The sequence below is a fragment of the Macrobrachium nipponense genome, chromosome 29 (genome assembly GCF_015104395.2).
Source record: "Macrobrachium nipponense isolate FS-2020 chromosome 29, ASM1510439v2, whole genome shotgun sequence".
Taxonomy (NCBI): domain Eukaryota; kingdom Metazoa; phylum Arthropoda; class Malacostraca; order Decapoda; family Palaemonidae; genus Macrobrachium; species Macrobrachium nipponense.
Genome location: NC_061092.1, coordinates 32,421,502 through 32,433,426, shown reverse-complemented (window position 1 = coordinate 32,433,426; position 11,925 = coordinate 32,421,502).

Here is an 11,925-nt window from a genome sequence, read left to right as displayed (position 1 = left end):
CAGGCCCTGCAGCAGCTCCATTTTTAATTTCATTAATTGCCTGCACATATCAGCTTCATTAATTTCTATGTCAGCTAAATATTCACTATTTTCGTCCCTTACTTCTATATCATTATCTTCATTATCTATTCTAGGGGTGAATTCTCTCTTATATCGTTCTGCCAGTATGTTGCAAATTTCCTTTTTTTCATTCGTTAATCTCCCTTCAATTCTCAGAGGGCCTATTTCTATTCTTCTTTTATTCATCTTCTTCGCATATGAGTATAATAGTTTGGGGTTTTGCTTGATATTTAATAGGGTTTTTTCTTCCAATTCCCGTTTTTCATTTTCTTTTGATTGTATAATCTTTTGTTCTGCATTTTCTATCTTACTTTTTAGTTCTATAACTTTCCATGCATTTTTTTCTTTTGCAAGACCTTTTTTCCACTTTCTGATTTTCTGGAACAAGATCCTTCTGTCTCTTGGTATGCATGAATGATGTTTACTTTTCTTCTTCGGTATATATTTATCCACTATTTTCTCTAATATTTTATATAATATCTCCGTATTTACCCTTATGTCATCGCTTACGAAAATATTATCCCAATCTTTGTTTAATTCTTCATTTATTTCTGACCATTTTATATTTTTACTGTAGAAGTTGTATTTTCCATATCCTTCCCACTTTTTCATTTCTTGCTTATCTCTGTTTTCACTTGCTTTGGAATGAACTGTTAATTCTATGACATTATGGTCTGAAATACTCGCATTATAAACTATTATTTCTTTAACATAATTCACCTCGTTCACAAATACTAGGTCTAAAGTATTTTCCTTTCTTGTTGGCAGGTGATTTATTTGTTGAATGTTGTATTCTAGTAGCATATCTAATAGCTTTTCGAATTGCCTCTTATCTTCTGCACTACTATTACTCTCTTTTTTATATGATAAGTACATCCACAATCTCCTATTCGTTCTTTCCATTCTACGAAAGGAAAGTTGAAGTCACCAGATAGGAGAATAGTCCAGTCCTTGTGATTTCTACATATATCATCCAATTTGTTCAATTATTAAGTCAAACTCTTTAGTATTAGGAGGTCTATATATTACTATGTTCATTAATTTTTCAGATTCAAATTCTACCGCTATTAGTTCACATTCTGAGTTACTATATTTCTCATATATTTTTCCTTGTTTTTTGTCTTTCCCATATATTGCGGTTCCCCCTTGATTCCTATTTTTCTATCTGATCTATAAGTTTGGAACCCTTTTATTTGATCATCATTCCCAGTCTCTTGGGAATACCAGGTTTCACTTATATTCGTTATATCTATTTTCTTTTCAATTTGGGTTAGTTCTTCTAAGTACTCTATTTTTTCTTTTTGAGTTACTCGTAACTAAACCCTGCGCATTCATCACTCTGATGGTTTGCGTGTTTTCTCCTTCATTTAATATTGGTAGTAATAAGGATTTTCCCATGTCTCTTTCCTGTTCTGGTATGTTGTTCTTTTTTTTCATTTCCAGAAATTCTGACATTAAAAAATCCAACTTTTCCATAATATTTGATCTTCCTTCATCATAATTATTAATTTTGTGTCTGAATCTGCAATTTTCTCCGTTTCTGCAATATCCTCTTGCATAATAAATACAGTTATTCATCCCTTGAGTAGAATTTTGGAGCTGATGCATTGAAATTTTTTTGCTGACATCTCTGCATATCTCATTGGTGGTTTGCTTTTCTCTTTTACCTGATATTCTTGATTTCTCTCTATTTGTTTCTTTCTTATTTTGGATTTTATTACTTGGTTGGTTATTTATTTGATTATGATTCATGGCTACAGGGTGCATATATTTGCATTTTTTGTCGAACTTACATCCTTTTCCTTCTTTTAGGTTTTTGCATATTTTTGGATGCAGATCTCTGCAATCATCCCCATATCCATCTAGGTATGCACATTTACCATATATTTCATAGTTGTGACATACCTTAGGATGTTTGTAGTAACATCTTTCTCCAAATCTGCAATTCCCTCTTTTCAAAAGGTTGCAGATTTTGTCTTTCTTGTCTATTTTTTCCTCTTTCCCGTCATTGTGTAGATCTGGGTAGAGCCTCTTCGGGATTTGCTTTTCTGTTGCCATATCGTAATTTATTTCTTCGTAGGTATGCTGCTTTATTGCCTCATATGTAGTATCAATGAGTATCTCTGCATCCATACTTTTATCTTGTTCTTTGTTTTCCTTATTTTTTTCTGTCATTTCAGTTTTGTTTACTCCTCTTCCGTTTTCCTCTCTTCCGTTTTCCTCTTCTTCTTCTTCTTCTTCTTCTTCTTCCTTCTTCTCTTCTTCTTCATCCTCAACTATTTGTACATTCAATCTTGATTTGATAACATTGTCTATCCATGATAGACATGTTGAACAAAAAATTCTTGTATCTTTTCTCATATCTTGTATTACCTCAGCACACTGTGGATGGGTCGGAATGTTGCATGCAGCACATTTTCTGATTAGGTTTTGTGGATTGACTATGCTATACCAAACCTTACACAGTTTGCATGCTTTTGGCATTCTTTTTCCTAATGCGTCAATTAGGATATTCACAAGGTTCACCTTATTCATTTTCTTTGTCGGAATATGTTGGTTTATGTATATTTTCTTTATGAGTCTCTTGACCACTTGGATTTTATTTGGAACTTCTTCAATTATTTTCAAGATGTTTTCATTAGATTTGTTCCAGTTTGAGAGAGAGAGAGAGAGAGAGAGAGAGAGAGAGAGAGAGAGAGAGAGAGAGTGAGTGAGTCATTTTGACTAAAGTAAGCACCCGGCCAATGGAAAGATATGTAAGTAAATTAATTGACGGAGAAATTTTTTATGCTCTAGTAAAAGAAAGATTTTTGTTTGTTTTTTTCCGCAAAAGGAAAACTTCGGTCTTCAGCCCTTTTCCGTTTCCGATAGGCGGTATTACTCGGTTGATACACAGCCCGTTGGTGTTTGGAGAAAGGTTGTTTAGGGTCCAGATAACGTGGTCTGCTTCCCTCCCTCCGGAAAAAGGGGAAAAGGGTTTCAGTGTTCGCGAAGGCAGGCAAAAAAGAATTTTCGACTCATGAGAATTCTCTTGGTAACTCTTGACAAGATTCGAAATCCCCTTGGAGGGTTTCACTTCTTTTTTTTTTTAATCAGAAGTCATTTCTTTGTAGTTGAAGGTTTAGTTAAAATAAAGTAGAGATAAGAGTTCCTTTGTAACATCTTAAAGTACTTTTATGACACTCTTGACAAGATTCGAAATCTCCTGGAGTGTTTCACTTGTTTTTTTTTTTTAATTAGGTGTCATTTCTTTACAGTTGATGGTTTTAGTTAAAAAAAGTAAAGTAGATGTTTTTATGACACTCTTGACAAAATTCGATTCTCCAAGAGGGTTTCAATTTTATTTTTACGTATACGTTATTTATTTATATTTCATGGGTTTAATTAAACTAAAGATAAACGTTCCCTTAAAACGTTTCAAGTATTTTTGATACTGTTGATAAGATTCAAATTCTGATAAGGGTTTTCAATTTTTTAATTTAGAAGTTAGTTCTTTATAGTTTATGTATTTAATTAAACTAAAATAAAGGTAAAAGTTCCTTTTAAACATTTTTAAATGTTTTTATGCCACTCATGACAAGATTCGAATTCCTCTAGAGCTTTTCACTTCTTTTTTAATTAGGAATTATTTCTTTATAGTTGATGGGTTTAGTTAATCTAAAATAAAGATAAAAGTTCCTTTAAAACATTTGAAGTGCTTTTATGCCACTCTTGAATCAGAAATTATTTCTTTATATTTGGTGGATGTAGTTAAACTAAACATAAAAGTTCCTTTAAAACATCTAAAGAGGTTTATATATCTAGAACAAGGAAGACCTCCCATGCGGTTATATGTAATCTTTATAGCTGATGCTGAAGATAAAGTAAAATATGCATAAAAGTTCGTTTAAAAAATTTAAAATTGTTTTTGTGACATCTAGAACGGGTTAGACCTCCCACTAAGTTGTATGTAATATCTTAGAGCACGAGAGGGAGAAACGTTTTTTGTACAATATTAGTCGCCCCAAATGTCAGCCTAACATTCCTGATAAGCAGACATACTCGTAGGCTTCAGAAACAATAGATGTCGTGAAACCTTCCCTGAGAAATTGCATCTAAGGTTCTCTTAGTTCCCACCCGTAAGACCATAAAACTTAGAGTCGTGATCACCTAAAGGAGTGCTGTGACGTCATTATACCCCTCGAGGAGAGGATGACTTGGGAGGTGCTTAATTAATAGATGTAGTGGATGAGGTATTGGAAGGGAAGCTCGGGAGAGCATGCAAGGTAGAGGTTGTTGCAAGGGGTTTTGTGTGATGGGTTTTGTGTAGGTATGGAAGTGGTTAATTCTATTATTCTGTTCTGTTAGTTATCTGTACAGGGGTTCGCTGACGTTTTGGCAGTGGTCGTTGTGTTGTTTTCCCGCATTGATAATTGTAACTGCAATGTTATGTATTTCATGTCAGTTGTAACAACGATGTGTTGTTTTTTCTTGTTAAGAGGCACGGCAATGTTTATAATGTTTTTATTTATATATATATATATATATATATATATATATATACTTATAAAAGAAAAATATGTTATTTTTTTCTGTAAGAATAAACCACCCAACGCGACAATACAGTACGCCATGTATCCTATTTCTGATATGTGCGCAACCTAATAATAGTTCTAATTGCTAATTACCTTTTGTTTAGCGGGATTGCTTGAATAAAGTGTATGTAATTACGAAGCAGTAGGAGTTTTGAGTTCAGTAATTGATAATTAGGACAGCCTAGCAGTTTTATAAATTCCTGATTTAAGTTTATATAGCAATGACAGCGAAGTATTGCCGTAAAATTTAGTGTATTCATATGCATAAGCCAAAGTATTTTGCACGTCTTGTGACGCCAGTTTCAGTCACCATAAATCAATCAGTTGGTTCACATACGAAGTTATGAAATACATTTATGCATTAAGTATAATGTCATTAACGAGGTGTTGTAGAAGAAAAACTGTTTAAAGTTACTTTGTCTGTCCATCTACACTTTTTTCTGTCCGGTCTCAGATATAAAAAAACTACGGAGGGTAGAGGGCTGGAAATTGGTACGTTGATCATCCACCCTCCAATCATCAAACATACCAAATTGCAGCCCTCTAGCTTCACTAGTTTTTATTTTATTTAAGGTTAAAGTTAGCCATGGATCGTGGATCCGGAATCGCAACAACACAGGCCACCACGGCCGACTGAGAGTTTCATGGGACGTGGTTGAGAGTTTCGTACAGCATTATAGTCTCTGCAGAACTCGATTGCGCCGTAATAACTTTAGCGCATTTTTTACTTTTTCCTCCTTTGTGTGTGTGTGTGTGTGTGTGTGTGTACTGGTCATTATAGTGAGGTTTACAAATAGACAGTCATGTCCAGTATTACGAACATATATAACTCCTTGTTTCAAGATTTCTCTCGTAAGTAACAGTAGTATAATCTTTCCTCCCTTTGACGTACTTTAATGTACTAAATTTGTAAAGCTGCTGTTGATTTTCTTGCATCATCCAAAAGACTTGTCTACACTTTCAAGTGGTACGTGACTTTTTTCTCGCAAATGAAGGTCCCGTGCTGATTTTGTATCTCCTGATATCATCGTCCTTGATTCTGTTGTTTTCAATTTAGTAGGATCGTTTTGCTAACATACTCTGAAATGGACAGCCAGGCACTGGCAGTTTGAAATGAACAACCAGTTACTGGCAAACTTCCCGTTTTCTCTTTTCTCGCTCTTGCTACTCTTGCCTTCATTAATTTGTAATCATCAGCTATGTCATTTCCTTGTGACCTCATTTCTTCGCGTCTCCAGAAAGAGGAAATTAACTGCAGTGGGCATTGTTAAGTGTTCCCATATATATATATATATATCTATATATATATATAGATAGATATATATATATATATATTATTTACATACATGTATATATACATACGTATATATTTCTGTGTATGTCTTTGCTTATATAAGCGAAATTTTTATTTAGTTCTCAAACTTACCCTCGCTTGAAAATATAATTTTGTAAACAAGCTAGCTTCTACGCCCTGAAAGGTGGTACAGCCACCCCCTTGACTGATAGCTGAATAACATTGCGTTATTTTAGAGGGTACTTCCCGCATCTCTCTCTCTCTCTCTCTCTCTCTCTCTCTCTCTCTCTCTCTCTCTCTCTCTCTCTCTCTCTCTCTCTCTCTCCCCTTCTGTGTGTGTTTGTGCTTACTGTACTGCTTTAAAAATAATCAATTACCACGCTTAAAAGCAACTGATTATTAAAGGCTTTGAAGGCATCCTTTTGAAGTCCCATAGTTGATTGCAACTCTTGAGGGATCATCATATCCAATCTTTCGTGCCTTTACTTCGATTGGTATGTGAAGGTTCTTTTTTATACTTTTCTCTTGTAGTTCCCTACATGCTTTCAGATTTTTCGTACAGGGTTTCATAATTTCCTTACATGCTTTCATATTTTCCAGTATGCTTTCATATTTTCCCTCCATGCTTTCATATTTTCCCTACAGGCTTTCTTATTTTCCCTACATGCTTTCATATTTTCCCTCCATGCTTTCTTATTTTCCCTATTTGTTATCATATTTTCGCCATATGCTTTCATATATCCCTTACATGCTTTCATATTTTCCCTATATGCTTTCATATTTTTCTTACATGCTGTTATATGTTCCCTAGTTGCTTTCGTCAGTTTATACTGCCTGGGAGACTGTTCCGCAGTTGACAGTTCAGGAAATAAAAGACCCCGGTACACAAATGACGGTTTATGCTGACTGCTTTAAAACAAGTAGCACGCAATACCTCTAAGGGGCAGGTGCTTCAAGTGAATAGTGTAAGTTGTTCTTTTGAAAGTGAACACCACCATAATGCCTAGCATCATCAGGATCTCTCTCTCTCTCTCTCTCTCTCTCTCTCAAGTTCTGTGAAAGAGAACACCTGGAGTCGATGGTATCAGTATGACCTCTTTCCCGTAGTGGTTAGTGCCATCAGTGCACCTCACGCGGTTCTTTGCAGCGTCCCTTCGGCCCTTAGCTGCAACGTCTTTCATTCCTTTTACTGTACCTCCGTTCATATTATCTTTCTTCCATATTACTTTCCATCCTCTCCTAACAAATTTTTCGTAGTGCAACTGCCAGGTTTTCCTCCTGTTACACCTTTCAAACCTCCCTTACTCCCAATTTTCCTTTCGGCGCTGAATGACCTCATATGTGCCAGCGTTTGGCCTTTGGCTTAAATCTTAAATTTCTATCCCATTCTATTACCTCTTGACAGTCTGGTGGTAGAGCACTCGTCACTGGAGTCATTGATAGTTACCGTCGGAGGTTCGAGCCCACTAGGTGACCATCACTTAGCAATGATAAGTCCCCTTAGTTATTATTTCCGAGGTAGAGCGAATTGTATATTAAATGACATTATTTAATGTTTGCGTATTAAGTATGTCTCGTAGGTGTGATAAAAAAAATCGTCAAATACATATTCTAAACTACCTACAACATTTTATATATTAATAATATTTAAGTGGATATTAAATGGCATTGCAGCTTTGTGTTTGCGTTTAAAGAAAGTCACGGCGATGTGATGAGAAATTGTCAGATATGTATTCTAAACTACCTAAAACTTTTTATTGCAAGATATTTAAGAGTATTAACTAATCCACGTATTGTTTCTTTTCTGTTAAAGTGAATCTGGTGATGTGCAAACTTTGTGTAGGCATTTTCCGTATGATGTCTCAGTGACGTCTGAGTTGTAATGGTACTATTTAGTTTTCTGTAATAGAAGACTGTTGAGATGCCTATGAGTCTGTCCGTCCGCACTCAGAGCTCAAACCTACTGAGGCTAGAGGGCTGCAAATTGGTATGTTGATCATCCACCCTCCAATCATCAAACATACAAATTTCAGGCCTGTAGCTTCAGTAGTTTTGATTTTATTTAAGGTTAAAGTTAGCAATGGGTCGTGCGTCTGGCACAAGCCAGAGGTACCAGCCGCGCCAGCTGCCAACGCTCCTCACTTAACTACATCTGGGAAGCACCTGAGCGCTGCCCGGCCTTGGCGGAGAGTTTCATACAGCATTATACGATGTACAGAAAACTCTGCTTTTTTTCTATCTCTCTCTCCTATGACCAAATTACTTGACCCACATTAGAATGGCCCTTTGGCCTCTGCAATAATTGAACGGATTTTTTTTTCTCTCATTACAGCGGTTTGTTTCATTTAAGCTGTAATGACAAAGTTAAGTATTTTTTACCCTCTTGCCCTTGTCTCATTCGTTCGCCATCAATTAGCGAGCAAGGTCCGTTTAATTGCGTGTGATGAAGAGGGAAAACTCTCTCTCTCTCTCTCTCTCTCTCTCTCTCTCTCTCTCTCTCTCTCATGAGAAAGATGGAACATGGAGTTTTCCACAGCCTCTCTTGTTATGGTCTCGATGAATTATCCCGTGATCTGCATTCTCTCTCTCTCTCTCTCTCTCTCGTTGAGGCTGCTACATTTGTTTTTGTAGCTACAGTCAGGTATGTAGCTTTTCGAAAGTTCCTAATTTTACGTTGAACTTTAATTAATTTTTATTTTATTTTAGAAATTTTCATATCTGCGTATTTATATATATATATATATATATATATATATATATATATATATATATATATATATATATATATATATATATATACAATGAAGGTAGGGGAAGCACACCAACAGGTCAAGGAACTCATATTTATTAAGTTGCAACGTTCGAAGCCAACCAGCAGGCCTCATTTTCAAGCTAAAAAGTAACAATATCTAATTAGTACAATAAAATTAAGCTACAATATTAAAATACACAATGTAAAGTACAATAAAACAATCACAGTTAAAAACACAAATAAGGACCAACCGTTGAGTGTGAAGACAGAGGAAGGACTAACAACGTAAACAGAGCTTCCAATCACAAGGTTTAACAATTATGAATCTTTGTTCATTAAAAAACTGGTCATCTCACTGAACACCCATGCCACGTCTACACCTCTTTACCTCTCGTGAACTGTTTACGTTTTTTGTTAGTCCTTCCTCTGTCTTCACACTCAACGGTTGGTCCTTATTTGTGTTTTTAACTGTGATTGTTTTATTGTACTTTACATTGTGTATTTTAATATTGTAGCTTAATTTTATTGTACTAATTAGATATTGTTACTTTTTAGCTTGAAAATGAGGCCTGCTGGTTGGCTTCGAAACGTTGCAACTTAATAAATATGAGTTCCTTGACCTGTTGGTGTGCTTCCCCTACCTTCATTGTATATTTGGGTTTAGAGAAACCTCCGCCTGTTTATTATATATATATATATATATATATATATATATACTATATATATATTATATATATATATATATATAATGTGTGTGTATACATATGCATATATATATATATATATATATATATATATGATGTGTGTGTGTGTGTGGTGTGTGTGTTGTGTGTGTGTATGTACACACATATATATGTGTGTGTGGATGTATGTATATTGTTTATAGACTGTATAGAAAATCATGTGTATACATATTTGTTTAGTTGCGTTGTTTCGTAACCTAAATTTTTACCTGTTTAGAAAAATCGAAGAAATAGTATTCCTCTTGGCGACTTCGGAACTTCGGGAATTTTTGAAACGACGCTCTCTCAAAAGTTATTAAAGAAAAAGTTTTAATGCAGAAGTCACAATCAGACTTTTACAACAAGTTCTCGGCCTTTTCCAACTTTGATATGCAGTTCTAGATTCAGACCAATTAATTGCCTCTCAAAATCTGCTGTTGCTTCCAGTGCAGCTCAGGATGCCACAGCAGTTGTATTTTATAAATGCCTCTCTCTCTCTCTCTCTCTCTCTCTCTCTCTCTCTCTCTCTCTCTCTGTATTGTCACAATTTTGATCGGTGGTGTGGAAGTGGAGGCCTCTCTTCATTTTATGCTACTCTCTCTCTCTCTCTCTCTCTCTCTCTCTCTCTCTCTCGAATTGGACAGAGGGTTATGACATGGACTCGTTCACTAAAAATCTGATGTATTAAGCAGTACATTAGGTACCTACGAATAGTCGAATCATGTGGGTCTCACTTACTGGGGTTGGGTGGAGAGAAGAGAGAGGAGAGAGAGAGAGAGAGAGAGAGAGAGAGAGGAGAAAAGGGGAGAGAGAGAGAGAGAGAGAGAGAGAGAGAGACGGGAGGTTCAGTGCTTCGTCAAAATGTTTGCAATCAAAATGGAAGCACCTTGAAGAGGCAATCCTCACTACAACGGGGTGAAAGCATTCGCCATATTCTCACTTAATGCAAATTGCGACAGCTTTTGGCCTCCTATGACTATGGAATATTTCGTTGCATATTAGTGTCATTTTTGCCCATATGAAATATTTCGTTGCATATTAGTGTCATTTTTGCCGCCTTTGAAATATTTCGTTGCATATTAGTGTCATTTTTGCCCTTATGAAATATTTCGTTGCTTATTAGTGTCATTTTTTCCGCCTATGAAATATTTCGTTGCATATCAGTGTCATTTTTGCCCCCTATTAAATATTCGTTGCATATTAGTGTCCTTTTTGCCACCTATGAAGTATTTCGTTGCATATTAGCGTCATTTTTGCCGCCTATAAAATATTTCGTTGCATATTAGTGTCCTTTTGCCACCTATGAAGTATTTCGTTGCATATTAGCGTCATTTTTGCCGCCTATAAAATATTTTCGTTGCATATTAGTGTCATTTTTGCCGCCTATGAAATATTTCGTTGCATATTAGTGTCATTTTTGCCTCTTATGAAATATTTCGTTGCATATCTGTGTCATTTTTGCCGCCTATGAAATATTTCGTTGCATATCAGTTTCATTTTTGCCTCTCATGAAAGATTTCATTGTATATTAGCGTCATTTTTGCCTCCTATGAAATATATCGTTGCATATTAGTGTCATTTTTGCCTCCTATGAAATATTTCGTTGCATATCAGTGTCATTTTTGCCTCCTATGAAATATTTCGTTGCATATTAGTGTCATTTTTGCCACCTATGAAATATTTTGTTGCATATTAGTGTCATTTTTGCCACCTATGAAATATTTCGTTGCATAGTAGTGTCATTTTTACCTCCTATGAAATATTTCGTTGCATATTAGTGTCATTTTTGCCACCTAAGAAATATTTCGTTGCATATTAGTGTCATTTTTGCCACCTATGAAATATTTCGTTGCATATTAGTGTCATTTTTGCCACCTATGAAATATTTTGTTGCATATTAGTGTCATTATTCCCACCTATGAAATATTTCGTTGCATTTTAGTGTCATTTTTCCCACCTATGAAATATTTCGTTACATATTAGTGTCATTTTTGCTACCTGTGAAGTATTTCGTTGCATATTAGTGTCATTTTTTGCCACCTATGAAATATTTCGTTGCATATTAGTGTCATTTTTGCCACCTATGAAATATTTCGTTACATATTAGTGTCATTTTTGCCACCTATGAAATATTTCGTTGCATATTAGTGTCATTTTTGCCACCTATGAAATATTTCATTGCATATTAATGCAGTTTTGTCGTTTTGAATCATGCAGACTTTCTCTGAATTGGTTTTTATTGATTCATCAGCTGGTGCAATTGTCACAAATTTAAAAGTGACAAGTGGATCATTTTTATCAATTTTGTTTTTTAATTTTAGTTTCCTCTTACTAAGCAGCCCTATAGTATTGTTATGGGAACAGACTTGTAAGGACATGGATATTAAACAAAGCTCCGCGCTATCTGTTAAAAAACGCCATAAAGAGAATAATTGTGGGTGATTTATAAATGCCATTTTCTGGACTGCATTTAGACGCTAAGACATCTTAGAAGTACAGATTTTTAATCAAAGAATCTTTTTT